This window comes from Dermacentor silvarum, chromosome 6 (genome assembly GCF_013339745.2).
Source record: "Dermacentor silvarum isolate Dsil-2018 chromosome 6, BIME_Dsil_1.4, whole genome shotgun sequence".
In the NCBI taxonomy this organism is placed as follows: Eukaryota; Metazoa; Arthropoda; class Arachnida; order Ixodida; family Ixodidae; genus Dermacentor; species Dermacentor silvarum.
In genome coordinates this window covers 83479994-83503996 of record NC_051159.1, presented here as the reverse complement: position 1 = coordinate 83503996, position 24003 = coordinate 83479994, and the positions used below count along the sequence as shown (strand labels likewise).

General features: G+C 44.1%; 2 protein-coding genes across 2 annotated transcripts in view; one reads left to right on the top strand and one right to left on the bottom strand.

Moving 5' to 3' along the window:
- The window catches only part of LOC119455683 (uncharacterized), a 171960-nt gene extending 154962 nt beyond the window's left edge, over nt 1–16998 (bottom strand). Inside the window, exon 1 of the mRNA XM_037717108.2 lies at nt 16822–16998. The gene's annotated coding sequence lies outside the window, so the exon portion shown is untranslated. The remainder of the gene's footprint in view (nt 1–16821) is intronic.
- LOC119456768 (beta-mannosidase-like) overlaps nt 1–24003 on the top strand; it is a 250915-nt gene that overhangs the window by 83573 nt on the left and 143339 nt on the right. The gene's annotated exons all lie outside the window — the stretch shown is intronic.

The window sequence follows — 24003 nt, the reverse complement described above, 5'->3', positions numbered from 1 at the left end:
ATCAATAGCTCCAAGGGCTGCTCTGGACTATCTGAAGATCACCGGACTAGACGCAAGACTTTAGGAAACCATTGTGTTAGTGTATATATGTATCCCTTCTTCCTGTCCTCATCATCATCTTTCATCACTCTTTTTTTTTTTGTCCCCTTTCCTTTTACCTTGTCCAGAGTAGCAGGTCAGAGCATGCTCACTCGGGCCGACCTCTCTGCCTTTCTAATAAATTATCTCTCTCTCGACCATCCGGGGTTTTTAACTAGCACGTGCGTTCTTGCACTACCCCGCCGAAGGAAGGCGCCCGTAGCTGCTGGCAATCAGGCATTCGATCTCGTGCTCCGCGGCCCAGCGTGATAGCAAATGAGTGAGGAAAAATGGCCGACACCGCAAGAAATGCTCGGATTGAAGTCACATTTCTCAGCGAGGTTCCTGTAAACAAAGTAAATTAGTGGCTTTGAAAAGAAAATTTTGTACATTTCGGTCTGGGTAGGAATCGAGCCCCGGCCTCTGGAGGCCGAGACGAGCACGCTACCCCGAAGCCACGGCTGCTCAACGGTTCTGACTTACTAAAGGTATGCCTAGTTCGTGCGTGATTGCACACGTCACGTCGCAGCCATATCGCTGACTACAGGTGTGGCCTAGTGCGTGCACCAAGATTGCTGCACTTTAGGTACTACGTGAAGTGTTCATAATGTGGCGTTAAGGAGGTCAGCCTTAGTGCCACACGTGTACTTCCCATTGCGGCTCGTTATGTCTTGCAAGAAGTTTAGGCCCGATTGTATAACTTAATGCATTACCAATATGTCTCACAAAGAAGTCTAACCCCGATTGTATATCTTCATGTATTACCAAATGTGCGGCAGGCTTTTGCCTTCTTGTGTTACCTAAGAGTGTGACACCTGTAGAACTTTTTTCTGGGTCTGGGTACTCGTATGCAAAGCAAGCATATGCACGAAACGAATTATTCTTGATAAACAACACAGATAAAAAAAAAGATCGACAATTCTCGCACAAATCGGAAAGCATCGATTGACAAACCATCGCAAATCATGTCAAATGTGATTGAACGTGGCTCAGGACACTGTGCAAGTGTGTAAGTGGTACATTTTCAAGAGAAATCCAACCGAAGACTCTGGCTGATTGTATTTTTAGTGTTACGGTGAACGCAAACACCGAATTAAAGGTAGACCTAAGCTCGCTTCATTCCCCTATTTTGAAAAGGCAGTAGCCAGCAAGACAATCGCGCCACATCTACATGCAACAAGGGCGCGTATAAGGCAATTGAATGCGTTCGATAAGAAAGTTGCAGGTAAAATAACATATAACTCACACTGTGAACTTATTCCAATACATAGACGATATCACTTTTGCTCTCCTTTGCAAAAAGTGCGTAATGTTGCATTGTGCTTCCCACACTTGTCAAGATTACCTGTCGTTTAAAATAGTCATACGTAGATGACCATCTAAAGTGCTTTACACGGCGCGTTTATGCTATGCTGACACCCCGTGAGCGTGACTGAATGAAAGTAATGAGTGAACATAGCAAATCGTGTGGCATGATGAAAATGGACGTCGCTGTTTGCTTTACGCCTCATTCAAGAAAACAACGGCTGATTTACATGAACTGCCATGAAAGTACTGACCATTGTGCGCGTACAAACTTTATATGTTGAATTAGATGTTACCGTATTTTCTGGCAGACTATAGTTCTCACAAACGTTTCCAATCTCCTCTATTCTTTTTTTATTCCGTGTATGTTTTTTTTTTCGTGACTGCTTTTTCTCTTCCCTATTCTTTCCGCCTTTCATTTTCTGTTCCCCCCAGTACAGGGTACCAAACCAGAGTCTTTTCGGGTTAACCTCCCTGCCTTTCCCACCACGTTTCTCTCTCTCTCTCTCCCGCTATTTCTGCTTAACGCGCAGGTATCTTTCGCGGGAAATCGACAAAAGCAAAAAAAAAAATTGTTGGTTGACGTATTTCTTGGACACATTGCCTATTCACTAATGTGACGAGTCACGATGTCTCTAGCCTCACGAGAAAAACTGCCACTTTATTTTATGTTCGAGAAATCGAATAACGCGACTCCTTTTAACAAAAGCGATGATAAGAATCTATTCGCGCTTCTTTGATGAAGTCATGAGACAAAAATGATGAAAGCAGAGTAACTATATATACATATATATTTTGTGCCATGTGATTAAAGTTTGTAAAACCAATAAGAAAACTATGCGACTCTGAAACCACAAGATGCGACATTCCTGCAGATTTTCTATTTATTCTCAATCTAAAAACTAAAAAGTCGGGAATCTAAAAAGTCGGAAAAGGGTTCTCTCTTCATGACTGACCTTATTGACAATTTATGTCTGACTGCAATATGATGCCTGCTATTCAAAGAAATCATTCGTCGCCGCCAGTCTCAGTAAGGAATCTGTCCCGCGAAAATTTTGTTCTGATTCAGCTTAGTTTATTTTCCGGGGTAGTTTCTTGCCTGAGCTTTAAAATTTCATGAATTAAAGAATTTCGGTTTGTTGTATTAACATTCGGATGTGTGTTGGACCATTCAACGTCATTCGCTTATCGGCGAGCCGACATATTCGCGATGTGAAAGCTGGGGCGTACGCTCGCTCGCTGGCATTATGGCGTGTCGCCAACTGCAGTCTCTAATTCGTAGCGAAATCGGAAATCGACAAAACGCTTTTTTCTTCATTGTCTGTCTAATTTTCTCGAAACCTTGCAACATCATAACGTCGACGCGATCGAGCACGTGGTCCCCCTGACCTTTAAAGCGAACTAAAGAACATTTTTTTTTGTCGTTGTAAGTCACGCTCATTTTTCAGAACAGATAAAGAAATATACGCCCTAACAATTTCTTTGTGAGGGTCCTTGCATGCGATTTCATATAATTTACTCTTTTCGGGGAAGGAGGGAAAACGTCCCTAGATAAGGCATCTTCTTTCGGGGGTTTTACGTGCCAAAACTAGTTCTGATTATGAGGCACGCCGTAGTGAAGGGCTCCGAATTAATTTTGACCACCTGGGGTTCTTTAACGTGCACTACAACGCAAGCACACGGGTGGTTTTGCATTTCGCCTCCATTTAAATGCTGCCGCCGCGGCCGGGATTCGATCCCGCGACCTCGTGCTCAGCAGCGCAACGCCCTAGCTAACTGAGCCACCGCGACTTGTGTCCCTAGACAGTGCAATGTTGAAAATATGTTTTATTGCATCGCATTTTTCATCAACGAAAGTCGGATCGTCAGAGCCTGCCTCCTGACAGGACTTCTTTCTGTGGGGATTATATAGAAGAATCATTTGTGCCGGCGAGCATTTCAAACTTTCATTGATGCATTGTGCTGAGAAATAGAACGTTCGCAAGGTATACGTACAGCGTGCAATTTACGCTGATGTTCTGCCGAGTACAAGCTGCAAAGAAATATGACGTACTGAGTCTTCATATGCCCTGCAATTCACAAGGACATACGGGGAACGAACGTTCCAATTGGCGTGGTCTCCGGATAACGAGTTCCAGCTTTGTTTGTTTACATGAATGGTATTGGTAAGCGTATCTCTAGAATTACCGTATTAATGCCTATTTAGGAATGGAAGTTAGAGCGTTGGCTGTTGTTAGGGAATGTCTATAGAAAAATTAATGTTTCGAAAGCACCTATAGAGAGAGGACGATAAGAGCAAAGGACAGACAAGGCGTTTAATTTAATGGTATTTCTAGTTCGCTACCCTGTAATGAAGAAAAAAAAACGGGTACAAGGACGAGAGAGAGAGAGAGAGAAATAGTGAAAGTAAGAATGGAAGAAGTCTAACTGCATCGGATACGGAAATGCCTTTGTTTTATCCAATATTCGTTACAAGCGCACATTTGTTACAGAATAATATCAGCGTTACAACCGCTGTGATGACTTAGTGGCTAAGGTATTGCGCTGCTAAGCCCGAGGGCGCGGGATGTAATCCCGGCCGGGGCGGCCGCATTTCGATGGAGACAAAATGCAAGAACACCCGCGTACCGTGAATTGGGCGCTCGCTAAAGAACCCCGTGTGGACGAAATTATTCTTGAGTCCCCCGCTACGGCGTGTTTCATAATCATATCATGCTTTCGACAGGCACAACCCCAGAATTTAAAAAAATATATAAATGATAAACACCTTCCCTTTACTTTGTTATAAGCAATAATGTGTTATATCCGTTTTTGTTGTATCGAGGTTCGACTGTCTAAGGCTATCTTGTGTGGACGTTCTCGCAAAAAAATTGTCAAAGCACCACATAGTCACACACAGTGTCAGCGTCATATAGAGAGACATACAGCCTTGAAGACCTGAAATGCACGAAAAGAAAGTAAAACTCAGCGAAAGAAGATGGCACATTTAATGACCATCTGATGGCCAGTCACGACGTTAGACTCGCTATTTTCATCGGTCGGCGGTGCAAGCTCACTCTGTTGCGTGAACATTGGTCACGAGTGTCGCTACATTTTGCATTTCCAAGGAAATCTCTCGGAGACAACCGAGACGCCGCTTTCGGGTCCCAGAAGGATAGGTGGCACTCAAACAGTGAGCAACTGGAAGGGGCACAAAGACGATGACGTCTTCTTTGCGTCACGAAGACTCAGTTCCTTCTTTTTTTGTGCTTTGTTTTCAATCACGCACCAGCGGTATCGCATGACAGCTCCTCGTATTTCTCGCCGGCGCCGAACTAATCAACGTCCTGTGACGGCGCCCGCTGCACATTAGGAAAAGCAGGCCAGCTGGGATGCAACGTGAATGTGTCACCTTTTGTGTTCACCTGTAGCTGGCAACGTTCTCTCCCTGTCTGCCTTCCCTTTCGTGCGAGGCTAACAGTGTCGGTGACGTACACATTGCTTTTTCTCGTTTCTCCGCACGCGTTGCAGTGAAGTTGCTGACGCGAAATGGCGCCACAACCTAAGTCCTCCAACCAGCGTTCTTTGCTGCTGCGCCTTCTACGATTAGCACACATCTCGTCTTCTTTATGTTGTCTGTTTCCGTTCTTTCAGCGCCGTAAATGTGTCCAACTGCCAGAGCCTGAAAAGGGTTTTAAGCCCTGACAAGATAATGCTTTTGTTTAGTATAATGCGGGACCTATGAAAACAATATTTTCTTCTCAGTTAACTGCTTATTTCTGCTACGGCTTGCTCACGAAAAAAAAAAAAAAATCCACGCGCACGTCTTTCCGCTCTAGACAAACGCGAGACGCCGGTAACAGGCGCTCCCTAAGTATAACTATCCTGACGTCGTTGCAGAATCACCATCGCGTCTCTTATTAGCCCAGATGCCTTGCTGAAGGCTCGGCCTATCTTGACGTCATCGCTAAGGTGCGGCCAAGAAATGCGTCCCGTTTGAAGAAATTCTCGCTGATGTTTTACAAGCGCCCCTAACACGTTTCGTTATGCTTATTACGACACCGAGAACAATTGTTAGAGGCGGTTAAATGCACTGCGAAAACTTTCACAAACTGCGTTTAACTGTCCCACTTACTGAGAAGCGCTCCAGCTTTTATTTAAGAATATACAAACAATCCAAGGTAGCCAGAGGCGTATTGCTTTCAACATTTTCATGTTCCACTGCCTGCTGAACGTGCTTACCAATACCAGGTCACAGGCATCGTTCGCTCATTCTTCGTAAAAAGTAAAAGTACAATAAATGTACGCAGCTACTTGGTCAACTAAAATATGTGGTACTTTAGGCAAACAGCACAAATACACAACTTTAGAGTAGGAGCACAGCAAACTTTCTTGAAATGAATCACCAGTATTCTCTGTAAATTGGCAGAATGTCGGGTTCAGAATATATAATTGTCGTTTAATGCTTTTTCAATTTAAACATTATAGAGATAGTAATGTCGGGATCCTTAGCCAGTGGTTAGTAATGGGTCTATCCAAGAATGGCATTAGGAAAGACGTGATCCATCATACGTGCATCAGACAACAATAAGTAAGAGAAAGATAACATAAGAAATAAGAACACGCACTACAACTGTGCACACTTTGTAATAAGCACATAACAGGTCACCACACTAACCGTGAAAGCTGCTTACGGAGATATTTCGGAGTCACAACCATAGGAATATATTCTATAAGACAACATAGAAACCTTAAGTGTTTTATCTTTCTCCAATTTCAGTCGTCCGTGTCTTAGTTTAAGAGAGAAAGAAAGCTGCGAGCGCGCAGCTTATATTTGGAAACCCTGCTGCACATTGGATAATAGCATTTCAAACAATCACCACTGCATTTGTGAAGCGACGTTTGCCATAAGTGATTAGGCGTAAGGGCAACCCGAAATTTGCCGGTAGAAACCGAACGAGCTACAGAAGCGTAGTCATTGATGAATATGCTGCACAGAATCGGCAACCTTTCAGCTCACGTTTCATCAACATCTCAGTTCACGTGCACATTCGAACTCGGTGAAGACACGGGCAAATTCACCAATGCCTATTCGTTCCAAATAAGAATGGCCAAGAGTGCGGCGTGCAATTTGTGTGGGTGCGATGAGACTCTCGAGCACCTTCTGTGTCACTGTCTATCCTTTGACACTCAAAGACGTACTCTCCAAGCTAAACTCAACCTGTTAGATAGCAGAACGCTCTTGGAAGAAAAGATACTTGGCCATGGCCTATGCATTCTTGCATGCAAAAGGCCACAAAAGCCCTTCTGCAGTTCGTGAAGAATACTGGATTGTACGAATGCTTATTGTTCGTGCACATAAAGCACTGCGCTACGGAGGGCGGCAAGTTTAGACCCTGTCGATGTTGTGGCGTGGCTGATCTTGAACTTCTTGCAGAATGATGCCAACCGAATAACTACCGCACCAGTAGAGCTGTTCAGAGTCGAAGAGCCATATGTATATACGATAATAATAGACACAAAAAATATTAGACGTGTGGCTGGATTAAACCGGATTTTCTCGGAATTCAGTGAACGATCGTCTGGTTCCCGAATAAAACGAAAGCAGAGGGTGAAAACAATAGCGCAATAGCAGTATGACTGCTGATATATATTTACGAATTAGAATATGCGGTGTGTACACGTAGACCACGACAACCTTCCTGCCTCATGTCTCCCAGATCTGGAAATCAAAGTCAGATATGAGCTTCCCGAGATTCTGCATAAGATACAGCAATGCCTTGTACTCCCAAAATTAAATGTGTTGGGTTCGGACGCCCAGAAACTGTACTGGCGTTTATGAGGGACGCCGTGGTGGAGAGCTCCGGATTAAGCTGGACCGTTTGGGGTTGTGCTTTCTATCTAATATACGTAATGAGCTTAGATGCGTGCTACCTAAGAAATAATTAGTGCAGAATCAGGTTCGCACTAATGAAAGCGCCGCAAAGGTTGCAAGGCACATTAACATTAAGTTACAAGCCTTTAGGCTTGGTTAAAGATTCTTAAAGCTTTATTCTTAATTTATGCTAGCTTGTCGAAGCCAGAATAAATTCTCGGGCATCAAAAAGCTGCTCTAGTTCTTCCAAAAAAGGAAAGTGGAAGTACACGTACAAAACAGCAAGAACATATAGAACTACGCGAAATCGATCATGAACTACTCGAAAAAAGAAAAAGAAAGAAAGAAAGGAAGATATCTTGCTCATTCGAGTGCGGTAAATTGTATTTAGGCCAAGGCAGTCTACCTGTGCCCAATCAGGAAATTGGAGAAAGGGTAGACGAGAGAGATTGCTTCAGTTAAAAGGAAAGCGCACAGCTCACTGCGCAGACACGGGCTGCCTGATTGCAATAGCCCACGAGAGTTCTTTTCCTCGGGAAATCGAGCATGTCGACATTCGTCGCTTTAATGAATAGGCGACGTTCCAAGACTCGGGGCGATAACTTCGTGAGCGGCGCCGCCATCGCCTCCGCTGGGAGTTTTGAAAACGGCGCTATAACCTCAAAAAGTTTCGGCAGTATATGATGCGTACCAATGGAGTGAAAACTTCCAATTTCTCGTTATAGGGTGTTAGGTCTTCGTATTGCTTTCACGTTCCGCTTGGAGACGCAGTTATAGCTTAGTATTTAACTGCCCTTGTTTGCCCGTCGAGGTGGCTTGGCAGCTATGTCGTTGCGCTGCTAAGCATGAGGTCGCGGGATCGAATCCTGACCACGGCGGCCGCATTTCGACCGGGACAGAATGCAAGAATGCCTGTGTCCCGTGTATTGGGGGCACGTTAAAAATCCCCTGGTGGCCAAAATTAACCAGGAATCCTCCACTACTACGTGTCTCATAACCAAATCGTGGTTCTGGCACGTAAAACCCCAGAATTCCATTCAATTAACTGCACCTGTTTGGCGCTATGCCAATGAGTATGTTATATCTAGCTATACTCTATATGGACAGTTAGGGGCAAATGTTTGCGGGATGCTCCGATCTGAGAAAAAGCTCGGGGGCTTAATTTACAAAGTTTTTTTTTTTGTTTTTAGACTTGAGATTGATACTGTGTAAACCTGATAGTGCGAGAGTTTTCATTTCTCCACAACAGAAATTCAGAAACACGACACTGCTCAGAAGAACAACGGCACATGTGACGTCATCAATGAGACAACTGTGCGAAATTGTGCATTTTGAGCCCTTCTAGGGTCAGCTTCAGTACGAGAAACTGTCATCGCAAAATACCTAGAAATGAACGAGGGGGAGGTACCTCGTAAAGTAGCAAACTCCCTTCCCCCGTATACAGGCAGTTCTAACTCCCTGTTTTTTATTGCAATAAGAATTATATGGACACTCGAAGCGAATTTTTGCCGTCGTATTGGCCGTGAGGTACCGTATATATTTAGATTATGTACGCTATGTGCCATGCCGTGCTATATGATCTGCGGTATATGCGGGTTGTATTGCCACACCATTATATCACTAAAGTTGCTCATACCAGCTCCTACATTCTTGACAAGATTATTCCCCAGAATTCCCAGAATGGCAGCCCGCATACAAATGTCCTGAAACAAAACACTGACAGCGTACGCCTTTCATCTTAACTCTTCTTAGACCTAAATACTAAAATTGCGAAATAATAGCAGAGATCAAACCTCAAGATGTAATTTTATTGGTGCTGCTATGCATTGCCTCCGGGATCGGCACAGGAAAAACGTTTGAAACCTGCCCGATACAAAAAAGGGGTGGTAAAGTCGCTAAGAAAGGCGTTGGCTTTAATTCATACTGCCACTACAGCTCCGAATCTCACACTTCGTGTAATATTCCAACATATTTACATCGCATTCATTGGTTCGTGATTATGCCGAAACTATGATATTTCTTGTATCAGCTAGCAAAGATGCTAGATGTCGTCATCGTTTCTATTTGAAGATGTACCTCAGGCATATAGCTACTCCTTATACTAGAAATAATGGTAACTGATACAAGAAGTGATGCACAGTCGAGGTTTGCAAATTGTATAGGTTGGTCCAGTACTATTGGGCGCTGCTGTACATAGACAGTAATTTCTTTCTTGGTTCATTTCTACGAAAAAATTTCTATCTCAATATTTGAACCTCGATGTAGTCATAACTTTATTGGAGTGCTTGCAATGCACTATGTAACGAACACCTTCTTTAACATATTTCCTTCATCATTTAAACTATCATTTTATTTTCTTCCAGGAACACATATGAAATAAACTAAACTCTCACTTTTCAAGCCTTTTCAAGAATTGGTATTGATGTATTGTCGCATTCGTAATTCATATAGCTTTGCTTTTACCCCGGAAATACTGCTCGATGCGGGCTAGGACTCGTTTCTAGAGTAAAGCAAGAACGAAGATCGGGTTGACAAATACTGTGCATACCTTTTTATCTTTTTGATTGCGGCAACGCAAACTTGTCTCCTACCATATCGGCGCATTGCCTTGATCAGTCCAGCCGGGAAGCGTGATCAACTTGCATCGTTGCATTCAAATAACAAATAAAGGAATAACGTAATCAAAATCCTAATTTTAACGCTGTTTGAACAAGTTCCAAGGATTCCCGTTTGCCAGCAATGATTAAAGTTGTGTCTTTCGTGCCGCGTGCACATACACAGATCATTCTACTCTCTGTCAGAGACAATGTAAACAAAGATCTGATTCGTTCACTGTTAAGCTCATACAAATAAGAGTCTTTTCGGGCTTAAACCTGTTGTATTTTTCAAGGGAAATTGCCGTTTTTCGTGAGCTGACAGACAAAGCGAACTTTGGTTCGGGTATGACTGAACTCGGACCACTACTAAAACAACCATAGCACAACATTTTGAACTCTTTTCCCAACGTTTTTTTTTTTTTTCGTTTAGTTTTCCAGCAAAACTTGCCGTTTATGCGTCCCAGACGCTGGCTGTTCGGAAAGCAAGCACAAAAGGCTTAGAAAGTTTAATAAGGCTGTGACATGGCGGAATATCGAAAGTTTCAGCGTATAGAAGAGGTAGAAACTCAATAAAGATTCTCAATTTCTGGAGATAAAACACACACAAAAAGACACCGAAAGAATGTTTTGGAGGGTGCGCTCAATAAATGAGTGCGATAATGTGATTCAGTCGCGGAACGAGGAATTCGTCATGCCGTACTTAATGCATGTCTAGTTTCAGATGGCAAACGACACGTCGCAGACGTGAATGGGAAAGCCTGATAACGCAAACCGCAGCTCGCAACCGGATTCTTTTGCTTTGAAGCGTTTCAAGAAACGTAGGCATCTGAAGCTGAGATGCGGTAACTTTGCTGTAGCGCGAACCACCCTAAGATGTAATGGCATGGATACCGTGGGACCACGCAGGCTCCTTGTGGATACTGTGGGACTTGACGGAATGTCGAAGGGATACAGGAGAATCAATTCTTCCCAGCTTGTGCGGACAATACAATGATGGCGAATGGGGCGAGTTGGAACATATCCATGGTCGCAGCGCGCATTAGGCAACAACACAGACGCAATTGTCAGACAGTACTTTTCCTGTCTTTCTCTTTCTGTGTTGAGCAGCACGAGGACAAGGTGAGAGCAGGAGCCAACGTTTCGACAAGTGGACTTGTCCTCTTCAAGGCGTTGCGTTGTCGTTTGCGGCGCGCTGCTATTGGGGAAGAACTTTGCGGGAAGTCTAGAATCGGGATGGGTACTACATTGGCTACCTTGCGCACTTCGTGTTTCGATTTCAGGATGCATGTAACGCGGAAAAAAAAAGAAAAAAAACTTTTTTAGTGATTCCTCTAGTTAATTAAACATTTGCTCCTTACGGCGCAAGAATAGTCGAGTGACGGGAGATGCTTGATTCATTTCATGCTTTGCACAGCACGGTTGCTTCATTCAAACAAACATTTAAAGATGTGTTAATGGATTGATGTAAACGTTCAAAGCCCAGCGCCATCACCGCCAGACCGTGCTTCCCCTTATGTATTGACACTACTGTCGCGGACCTTGTGCTGACGCTGCAAGCGAGCCCCGCGGGCTGGCGAGTGCCCCGGGCTAGCGAAGTGTTCGCACATACATAATGACTGGTATCATGACCGCAGCGATAGATGTGCCCCGTATACGTTTTCGCCAACGTGACTACATATCTGGGGAAAACTCAAATTTGCACGGAAGAGTTTGTAATGACTCAAGATCCACGACGAACGTAAAAACATTCCACGGGGTCATATTATACTACGTGGTACGCATGCTCACGTCAGCTTCCCTAATCCAGGTGTCACGAGCAACCGTTGCTAGAAAGAAAATTAGGTGTATCCTCTCGGCATTGTTAAAGGTTTTGCTTCGCCTTCTTTCTCTAGAGGGTTTGCGAGACAACTCGCTGACATAGCTGGTTTTCGCCTCTACCGTGATCGTCGCTGCAAGTACTTTGCATCGGGTTCATAACACGGCATGCCGGTATCCGACTAGCAACAAACAATACCCTGTCGACGAACCTGCGAACGTGCTCCGGGGCGATATTTGGCCCAACAGAAAATGAAGCCAAGGAAAACACAGTGTGACTTCTGGGCTTTCTTTTTAAATCAAAATATGCAGTTCATAGGGAAAATAAAAATGAAAGTAGAATGAGTAGCATGAAGTGAAAACTAAAATAAGAACATCATGTGGTTGTTACTGTACAAAATTCGATTACTGTGATTCCAGTGATTGCTCTCGCTCATTGCATAGTGAGGGTGACTCCGGCTCGTGGCTCGTGACTCCGGCAGCCTTGGTTGTCCGTGTTACTCTGACGAGTTAGTTGCCTGCTTCTAAGTTCGCATACTACGTGACTGCAGCGGTTTAAAGGGCATTCCGCGCCATAACCTTGAGTGGCGCTTGCTAACACTCCTCTGGGCTAGCTTTAGTACACCCACCCAAAAATAGCCAAAAATTTGAACTGGGAAAGAGCCGCCGCCGTATAGCATTGGTAGGGCATCGCATGCATAATGAGGAGATCGCGGGCATGGCTCTCATAGGTTGCAACTACCTGCTTTTTCTGCAATTTTCCCTTTTCTCTACTATTTCTACGTTTCAAGTAAAAACCACAGTTCATTTCCTTTGCGCTCTCCTTGGTTTCATTGTTCGCTTCATATGGTTGTCACAAAGAAATAAATCGAGCGTCCTGATTCCCGTGATTTTTTCTCGGTAATCAGAGATGCGTCAATCTTTTCTTCACACGCATTTCCGATGACTTAGCCAATTAACACGCACCGGAAGTGTTATCCCCAGAAGTACGTCATATAGAATATAGTTTCTGCTTTCCTACCGAAGAATGTGATTGTGCACTGTGTGACGTAGAATGTAATAGTGGGACGTTGACACTACGTAGCACTATGTACCACCTTCGCAGACTGTGTGACAGCGCCCACCCGAAGTGTTATCCCCAGAAGTACGTCATATAGAATATAGTTTCTGCTTTCCTGCCGAAGAATGCGACTGTGTACTGTGTGACGTAGAATGTAATAGTGGGACGTTGACACTACGTAGCACTATGTACCACCTTCGCAGACTGTGTGACAGCGCCCACCCGAAGTGTTATCACCAGAAGTATGTCATATAGAATATAGTTTCTGCTTTCCTGCCGAAGAATGCGACTGTGCACTGTGTGACGTAGAATGTAATAGTGGGACGTTGACACTACGTAGCACTATGTACCACCTTCGCAGACTGTGTGACAGCGCCCACCCGAAGTGTTATCCCCAGAAGTACGTCATATAGAATATAGTTTCTGCTTTCCTGCCGAAGAATGCGACTGTGCACTGTGTGACGTAGAATGTAATAGTGGGACGCTGACACTACGTAACACTATGTAACACCTTCGCAGACTGTGTGACAGCACCCACCGGAAGTGTTATCCCCAGAAGTACGTCATATACGTAGAATATAGTTCCTGCTTTCCTGCCGAAGAGTGTGACTGTGCACTGTGTGACGTAGAATGCAATAGTGGGACGTTGACACTACGTAACACTATGTAACACCTTCGCAGGCTTTGTGACAGCGCTCACTGAACCAGTTTTGTATTGTGTGTGTGCTTTTTTTTTGTCTTTTCTTTTCGTATTCGTTTTCTTTCATCTATCGCATCTCTTTCCCCCTGCCCCGGTACAGGGTAACCAACCGGATATATTCTCTCATACAAACCCACCCGAAACACTACGTCTCTGGTTAACCTCGCCATCTTTCCTTTGCCTTTCTTTCTCTCTCTCTCTGCCGAAGAAAATCTGAAGACAATGCTTTTGGAATTCGCTGAGAAATTGTAAGCGTCCTGACGCAAGCGCATCCATCGAATATAACGACGCACTCAAACGCTGGAAAGAGAGCTAACAGGCGTCATTTAGAGTCACTTTAACGTTTTTAGAAGAGGGCATTTTTTATCGTATCTAAAGCATGTAAAGTATTCGGGTATCCACTTGTTTGACACCTAATAGAACGGCTTTGTTACCGCCCTCACTTTCACACATCCTTCCTTTTTTTTTCTCTTCTTTTTCGGCACCACACTTAACCACTTTCGTCGATGTCCCTTTGTCGTTGTAGGGCCCAATGTCGCTTACTGGTTAACTTCATCTTAAATTTTTTTTAAATACAATCTCTCGTACTGCAAGGAGCTTCCGGTATCCTTTATGCTTTGATTGTGTTCGAAGCACGCACTGGTGCTCTATCAGGGGCTGTCCCTTCCCGGCTCTGACCTTTCGACGTTTGGCTGCCTCGTTAAGCTCACGCAGGAGGAAGTTTTTCGTGTTTGTGACGCCCTACAATGTTTGCTTTACTTATGTTATAAATAGCTAGCTGGCATCTTCGCGCAGAAGAACGTAAAGCGCGTCTCTTGGAATCCAGCCATGTCGCGAATTCCTGAATTCTTAAAACTTTCAACAACGCACGGCTTGCTTCTTTTTTTGTTTCTTTCGTGAGAAAGCGAGCAACGCATTTGCATAGATAGAGTTCCTATAGCCCTAACTCATGCTTTACTCAAATACCGAAGCGAGAGAAAAATGCCTCGCTTTGTTTCTTTTCTTTTTCTTTTTTTTTCGGGATCAACAGTTTCTTTGCTTAGTTATTTCGACGCGTGTGTTCATTGTTTCTTGCCAAGCGCAAAGAAAGTGTAGCTCCTCTTCCACTATGGAGATTTTCCCGTCGCATTATAGCGCCACGCTCATGCATTCTTCAGCCTATATCGGGCATGTTTCGAGAAGCGATTACAGATAGTGCATTTTTGTTTTGGCTGAATGCATCGACAGCTAAGACGTGATAGTTTAAAGATGCAAGCGCTTAATAACAAATCGCAAAGTATAGAAAAGTTTCATACCGTGGTCACTGTCATCGTAGCTTGCGACTAAATCATGCAAGGTCAATATTTTTTTCCTTAATGCGTGATCTAGCGTATTGATTGTTTGCATGTGGTGTAAAACAATGATGAAATTTTAATTAAAAACTTCTTCGAAGAAAGGTTACTTATAGATGTTAAAGGGGGCGTCATCTGAACTTGCATTTTTCTTGCATTGCTGATGTTGTGACTGGTAGTTGCTTGCACGAATATATTAATTGATTCATTCGTGGGATTTAATATCCCCAAAGCGACACTTCGGGTGTATGTAAACCGCCTTGCAGTGCCTACGCAATCTCGAATATCAATCTTTTGGAACGCGATGTAACGATTATACGATATCAGAAATTTAGAAAGTTCTGCACAAGTTTCAATGCATAGCTTGCAATAAGTTCAACCACTTAAGTGTTAAACGCTTTTATTATGGGGGTCATTATTTGCGGGAGGACCTAGTTTATTACAGCAAAATGGTACATTAGTACAGGGGAGCAGTTTTGTTTTTCTGTTAACTTGATCTTGCTTTACCATGACAATATTGTCGAGAACGTGGTGGTCGTCGAAGAAAATCTTCTTGAATCTTAGAACGACGGCAGTTTTAGGTCTTTGAGATCAAGACACAGCTTAGCACTTGAATTTGACAGCGTTCGCCCTCACCATGTAACAGGGAATGTCGTTTTATTGCAAGGTGCTCTATCTTCATAAACTTTACTATCTTAGGCATGAAATCAAGATTCTTGCAGGCAGTTGATAAAAAGAGAGAAAAAAAGAGAAAAAATCTGGCGAGTAAGAAAATGAAAGATAGAAAGAAAATTAGAAATACACTGTGCCTGTGACAATGCATTTAACTATCAAAGAAAAGCCAGTGGTCACAGCGAACTGAAGAACAGCTGCAGTAATGTCCGTAGATAATGTCACAGTTGTTTTGCATGCTTCTATTCCCTGCTTAATCTTAGCCGTGCCGATGCGCTGATCCTAACGTCATGCCAGGATCAACCCGTTGATAAGGAAAATAATTATAGTATAATAAAATGTAATATATAGAACCTTCTATGACCCCGAGCTTTACGCGATGTCTGAAATTACCAGAAATGAGATTAAGATTAAATAATAAAATATCATGAAAAGCAACAGGGGAAACGCCACCCCAGAAACTTATACCTTCTTTTTAGCATCCGTAAAAGATAGCAGCAGCTACTTTTTCCCGTAATGGCCTATACAACTTTTCTTAGTTCAACAAGTGAGGCTTTCAATGAATAATTGCGATGTTATATTATCAGCGCCGCGGCTTTTCCCTTTAGTTTCCTAGTCCATTCGCTTTCACGACATGATTACCATGGAAAGAAAAGACGACCAACTGGATAGCAACCATGTGATTCTGTCTCAAAATGGCTGGCTCTCTTGAAGAAGACCGTCGACAGAAACCGCCCTTTTCTTTATTAACTTTCGTGTTTCAACAACTGCATCTGATCAAGCCCTCTGTCGTTCTGTTCGAAGAAGACAAAGAGAAAAGCAGTGCAGGTGCAGCAGCGATGGAATATACAATGTACCCATGTGTGGCACCTCCCAGGATGGCTGTCTTTGCGAGCGTCAAGTGTACAGCGAGATTTCACGCGGTAACCGAGCATTACCCTCCGCGAGGACGCAAAATATCTGAGCTTGGTTCGTGATGAGATGACATTGTACTCAGACACACAGTTATCTGCTTATTGAAGGTGAGTGAGGGGGAGTAACGAATTCACGCGCTGCTCTACTGCATTAGGTCTCGCGCTTACTGAAAATGCCGGTTCTCCGGCGGCCACGTGAAGTGACTGGACGTTTGCAGTTTTTTCTCTCGTGCTAAGGGTTGGAAGAAACACTCGTCAGCGCACTGAACTTGAAGCGAAAGGTAATTTTCTGCGGCTGAGAAAAAAATTGTTACTAACCACTGCCGACGATGACAACGAACCGACCCGTTTGAGGATGCGATGTTGTTTACGCATTGAAAAGGCAAGAGGCGCTGTCGCCAAGACTTCGCCGCCGGCAGTTTCAAAACTTACGGAGAAGTTCTGGCTTCTCCTCAACACACACAAGCGCTGTCATGCAGAGACGCACAAACTCACCGGTCCCGTGCAAAGCTCTACTGTTGCGCCGGGCGGTTGGCCACTGGTGCGAACCGGGATCCTGCTGTACACGCGCGGTTTGCCTCGTGCAGCCGTACACACACCACAGTCCTGAATGGCGTCAAACTTGAGTTTCAGGACACCGGGGGTTCCTTTATCACTGGCGGCCCTGTCCCATTGGTCCACTTGGGTTTTTATCCCCCCACGCGCTCCCCTTTTGCCCAACATACGGGACCCCCTCCGTGACGTCGCGCGTGACGTACGCCGCCGCCAGCAGCGCCGCCTGCCCGCGCGACCAATCGATTCCCAGCACGGGCGCGCTAACGCTCGGTTCGAAACCGGCCCGGGCTCCGGAGCGCACCAATCCGGGGCCCGTGCGAAAGCGGCAGCGGCGGCGGCGGCGAGCCCTTCTCCCCGGTTTCCTCTCCTCTTCCCCGCTTTTCCCTCTGTCCCCATTACCCCTCCCCTCTCTCAGCTGCCTCAGACTTCCCTTCTCTTCCCTACATTCCTCTCTTACCCCTTCATTCCCTCGTCCGCGAACGCAGCTTTTTTCCCTCTCTCGGTGGCTTGGAATTTGTTGTTTTTCTCTCTTTTTGGTACTCGAGCGGCGGCGCAAAACTCTTCGCGACGTGAGGTGAGCACCTACGCCGTTCGCGGGACGCCGCCGTCCCCGCTCGACTCGGCTCGCGACAAGGATCTCGCAATTGAAGCAGCAGCAGCAGCAGCAGCAGCAGCTCGACAAAACGGAAGGCACTCGTTTCCGGAGTTTGTTTGTTTCTGTCCCGCTTTTTAAAGAATGGGTCCCGGTATAGGGCGGCCGTAAGCGCAATACCTTTTGTGCTCCGTCGCCGTAAAGAAACACCGGCGGCCGCCAGTTGCGTCCGAGCGAGAAGGCCCTCTTTTGTGTGATGCGTTCGGAGGACCAGACGGCGGCTACATTATGCGTCAAAGGTGGCGCGGAAATATTTTATCGCGTCGTCGTCGTCGAGAGCATAGTTGACCCCTCTGAGCATGTCTGACACCATTTCGACGCGTGATGGAGTGCTGGGCAGCTAGCGGGGGTCGTCAGTAAGCCCGTTTGATTTCGGGTTCATCCTCTTGATCTTTCACGCGCCGAGAAGAAAAATAACGAGGTTTCAACAAACGCTGCTATTTTAGGTGAAAAATGTCGGAGGTCACCTAGAAAAATTGGTTCACCCAAAAAACGGCGCTTTTCACAACTTTCGGCGTTGTTTCAAAGTGGCAAGCATTCTGCGAAATATACAATGTGCTTTATGAGAGCGCAGTAACAGTGCGACCTTCCATATATACAGGTTGTGCCCTGTAGAATGCTTTCTTTCGCTTCCGTGGTTGACTGAAACGACTGAATGATAGATTGATTTGTTGATTGAATGAACGAACATGTGATTCATCAATCAAAATGATGCCGAAGACAAGCAACAGGAGGAATTCTAAATAGAGAAATCCAAACTGATACAGTTTCACTATGTGGCCTACGTAGTGCATGGGAATCTTACTTAAATGGGACCAGAACTAGGATTGCTCCCGCGCCATGCGTCCGATGTATGCGATGGTCACAACACATAAAAAAACTAGTCTTTTAAATAAATTTGCCAATTAAAACATGCTTATATAGGAAATCTGAAAACAGAAAGAGGAGAACGTACCTTATGTGGATTGTGTCAAATTTGGAATCCTTTGCTAAGGGAACGACAACCCTAAATGAAAAATTCTTCTTTTCAGACACCATGCCGAAAACAAGTTGTCTTAATGGTTTTACTTGGTCAGTGAAGAAGCAAAATAAAAAAAAGACGAATAAACTTTTCCTAGTAGTTTCCTGAAGATGATCTAAAATCTCAATAAACATTTGAATTCTTCATGTTTGCATACCATATCAAAACAGGCTACCCGTTCACCTTGAATTGGCCAGCAAGGCAACCATTTCGAATTAAAATAACAATAATTAGGTTCATTCTATTAATTTTGATTAAAACTGGCTGCGCGACTGGTTCACTTCCTCATTTTACTTTTTTACTTTCTTTTCTTTTTCTTTCTTGCTGTAGTACAAGGCGCAACATTCTGTAGAAACAACTGGGCACTCTAGAATGACATAATATATTCGCGAAGGGTGAACTTTTTGGCATGACTACACTGAAAACTATCCCCCTAGGGTAGAACGAGAGAGAGAGAGAGAGAGACGAGAAGTGAAAGGCACGGAGGTTAACCAAGGACGTGCCCGGTTGGCTACCCTACGCTTGGGGAGAGGGAAAGGGGAATAATAGATAGGGAAACTTTTATTTACTTATGGAGGACAGCACTTTCCACTCGTTCTAAATCAGAACATTTGCTTCGCCACGCACTTCGCCTTGAAGAGGCGGAGCCAACTTGCATACACGTGCGCGCGATGTCATAACTTCACATTGGCTGCGAATTTTGGATAAACTGAGACTGATAACACTGCTTTGAAACCTATTCAAATGTTAGCAGGTTCAAAAAAAGGAAAGACAGAAGGAAAGACTGTGTGGCATTTCAGAAAAAACACCATTTTCCACTTGATTTGAGAAAATAAGATGGCTTCACAGCACACTTATATGTGAAGGGGTAAAGCCAACTTTTGAGAACTCGCGAGTGTTCAGTATTGGATGTTGCGGAGCTCGCGGAAATATATATACTGTAATATTTACAGCACACGGCAGTCATTTCTATGTCATCGTCGTAAAATGCTTGGCCCTTTGCTCAAGGACAAGCGAAAAAAAAGTTTGAAGGCAACGGCCTGTGCCTTGTTACTGCACGAGGTTCCGTTCGCCAGATACGTGCCCTTCATTTTTACGTACTGCATGGTGCCTGCCGTTGAAACGGCGTTCCTCACTTGCCACCGCTGCTGTGATTGGCGCTGGCGCACAGCTAGGCTGTGCGCCAGCGCCAATCACAGCAACGCAGTAACAGCAACGCAGTAACAAAGTCAGGCCACACTACATCTGCCCTCCTGTGAGCTTATTCCGTGTCTTATTTGCCCTAACTTTAGTGTAGTTATGTTATTGGACGTTGCGGTTCACTACGTATTTTGTGTGACATTGGTTTGTCAAGGTGTCGATATAGTAATTATGTGACTTTACCTCAAGAGTGAGTGTGCTTCACTTATTTAGCTGGCTTGACTTTAAGATTAAGAGTGTTTGACTTTTCTGTGTGAGCTGTCTTTAAGTTTGAGTGGATTTTATGTAAGTTTTTTATAACTGTGACCTTCAGTAGGATGCATTTATATGTGAAAAGGAGTAGCCAGCGACAAGTGAAGGCGCCAACATCTCCTAAGGACTACATATGAAATATATTGTCAAGGTGTTTATTGACACGGTACGCAAGGAGTAAGAGGTCGAAATCGGTGCGACAGTCAGAAACCCGCGAGCAGTCAGAACCGGCCCCGTGCGTAAATGAGCGCTGGTGATGCGCCTGACTGACCCGCACTTCTTCGTTACAATATATATATATATATATATATATATATATATATATATATATATATATATATATATATATATATATATTCAATACGTTGGTCGGGGCGACAGCTGCTGCCTTAGATCAATTGGTAAAGCATCGCAGGAATCAAGTGGAGGTTGTCGGTTGTCTCTTTTGTTTCTTTTTTCATTTCTACACTTCTATATAAATACAGTTCATTCACTGCTGCTTCCGCTGGGTTCAAGTGTTTGTCACTAACAAAACATTGAGCTCAACGGTTCCCTTGATTATTTTCGCTCATTGCATGGGAACTACCTAAATGGCACAAAATCTGTCAAGCAGAGTCCACAACCAGCGTATGAAATAAAGTGCATTATGTCAGCGCGCGAATGAACCACCCTAGGGATAGCACGAATTCTGTACCCGCCACGTTAGCTTAGTGGCTATGACGTTACGCTGGTGAGCTCTAGGTCACGGTTTCGATCCCTGCTGCATTGCATGGATGCCGCATTTCAATGGGAGTGAAATGCAATTATGCTTGTGCGCTGAGATTTAGGTGCGCGTTACAAAACCCCAGGTGGTCAAAAAAATTAATCAGTAGTCTCCCACAACGGCATGCCTCGTAACTTGATCGTGGTTTTAGCACGTGGAATCCCAGAATTTATTTTATTATCCGAATTCCTTGTTCCACACGCGGCCATTTGCGAGCAATAACTCTCGCGTGACATCGCTTGAGCAGAAAGAACAATGAGCATGGGCTTCAGAAGCTAAGTACAAGTTTTTTTTTAGTTTTGCCACACTAAGAATACAAGCTAATTAAATTATGAAATATTGGATACGTTTTTGGAATCTCTACAAAGTCACAATATATGGGAGGCACCGGCATAGTAGTAGAAAATGCGGCTTAAGGCGCCACGTTTCTCAGCCTAGCTCATTTTTGGGACGCCATGTCTGATAAAGTGCGACACTCGCAGTTCTACGATGAGTGAAACGAGAGGGAAGCCTATATGGCTGCGGCATTTTTAAAGAGTGTTTTGGAGAACAGGTTTTGAGGTGTGAGAGTTTATGCTGTTTTCTGTGCTTTATGCGATTTATTCACGGCTCACAAGGTCCTTCCAGGACTTGTACGTCTTGCTAAATTGACATACTGACGCCACTAATCATTACTCTACGCTTGCCGTTGAGAAGACGTAAGTGAAAGACGTACGTAAGTTACCTTTTATGCCGCCAGCGTTCGTGGGTTGCGAATGAAGAATCATATTGAACACTTGTGAACTGTTATTTTGAAGATAAATGTAAGTTTGATACAAGTTCTGCTTGTGACTTTATTCTGACCGAGGGCGTAGCCATGAAAAGGAGGTTTTTATTGTCAAATTGCATACAAAGAACATGAAACAATAAATGCATGACTGCCAGATGATTGTGCGATTATTATACATTTCCTGATCACTTTACATTCAGCCTCTCTCTGGCGCATAAAAAATTGCATTAGACTTTTGATCATACGAATACAATCTGCAGCAAAGTGTAACACACAACGGAAGCGCCATCATAAACCCACTGTTTCGCTATGTGACGTCACTATGTCTCTGTGCATGACCATCTTTCGCCATTTTCATTGTCCCCTTTCCGCCTATGCAGAGTAGTAGGCCAGAATAAAGTAATACAGGCCGACCTCTCTGCCTTTCCTATAATACTTTCTCTCTCTCTTCACCCACTGCTGAGACAACGCTTTCCTAAGCGTGACTTGTTTACACACTGCCGTGAACTGCCCTATTCGAGGTGGCCAGAGACGCAAGCTGTCGCTTTGTTATTCACCGAAGGCACGAAGGCTTTACACGTGTGGCAAAGCTACTTCGGCTTGCAATGACGGTGATATAGACACTGAATAGCGCTTCCTCCTTTGTTTATCGATTTTTGTTAAACATGTTCGGAATGGCAGCTGGCGAAGCGTCGCCTTGTCTCTGCTTCACACATTGTTAACACTTTCTTAGAAAGCCTCAGGAACTGTCACGTCGCAACAAAGGAAGCACGCAGGTGCGCAAAGCGTGGTTATTGAAAGCAGCTGCGTGGCTGAGGTAACATGTAGCGACCCGCGTGTGACCACACTTGGCAAACTTTTGCTACCGCCAGAAAGCCTCGTGCGCACCTAAGATAGAATCTTTAAGTGGGTTGGGGCGAAATTCCTACATTGGTTGAGTCGCTGGTTATCGAATAGAGAAGTTACGAGATCATGGGAGGCAGCAGTAGGGGGAAAGCGCTAACCAGAAGCTGAAAAACTCTTGGTATGTAAGATATGCACCGTAATAATACTTGTGTGCTAGTTTTACAGCGAGCTCAAACTACCCCTGCGATTAAAGAAGACGTAGTTGAAAACTGTGAAAACAGGAGGTCAAACTTAATCCGGAGTCACCCCACTACGGCGCGCCTCATAATCAAATCGGCATTGTGACACTTAAACTTTCCGAATTTATTTATTTAATTAAAATTATGAACCAATTATTGCAACCTAGTGCGTACCGAAATGTCCGACCTCTGAGGCAAACAGTGACAGCTATTAAAGTTTATTTCAGGTTGTTTTCAGGTCGTCTGCTTGCCGTTTCGTGTAGTTTTTAGCGTCGTCGGTTTTGTGTCGTCATGTTTACTTGCCACTAAAAATCGCAGAAAATAAGTCTTGATTTGTCCCCCACCAATGACTCGATCTTTAATGGGACATCGGAAATCCCAGTGCCCTTAAATGTGCAAAAATATTCACGACAGCAACAAAGTGGATCACGCCACGATGGAATCAATATTTTACACACATATTTGCAGAGACGATATCACACTGCACTTTAGGCACACCGCAGTCAACAAACAATGTGAAAATAGTCACAAGGAGTTCAGCCACTGCAGGGTGCAAAAAGAAAATCAGCCACCGCTATGAGTTGGCACGATAAAAGAACGGTTGATTTACCCATTCAGTTGTTTCTCCCCTTGTCTTATCTCATCCCTCTTATCTTTTCCTCTTCATGCAGGTTCAGGAGACAATTGCTAGTCCACTTCCTTTCCTCTCTGTGGGGTCTCTATATGTGTGTAAATAACGAGTAATAGTGGTACATTGATACCATTGTGCTTCCACGACCTTATATTTGCCTAAGTAATGTTATCTGACACTCTTTTGCAGCCTTCATATTTAGCCTATGAATAAAATTTCAAGACAGGCGATAAACAGGGTGTGCATGGGCCCAAATGAATTACTTCTGCACGGCACAATTATGGCATCATGATTTGTTCGCTCTACTTTCGTTGAAATTCATTTTAGTTGTTTTTCATTTATCATGTTCACAGTGCGTTTAATGCCAACTTCGTTAGATGAATAGAAACGAACCGTAAAATAAGTTCATTTTCACCCTTGCGTCCCACACGTTTATGCGTTTAAATCGTGTTGTCACATTGTGCAGTTCATGTAGACGGGGTTCATTAAATATTAAGAGGAAAGAGATATAAAAGGGTTTGTCTTGAAGAGAACCAATGACAATTAATGAAAACCTGCAAAGAGAAGCTGGTGGTATAAGTTTCAGTCACACAGAGAACGCGTTAGGCTGTATGAAATGCACGAAAAAAGGTTGTTTTCTACTGCATTGCGCGCACGAATCGCTCACGAATTTTCTTGATTTTTTTCTCAACCACTTTTAATATTTGCTACTAACCAAGCAATCAAATAAGGTAAAGCACATCTTTATA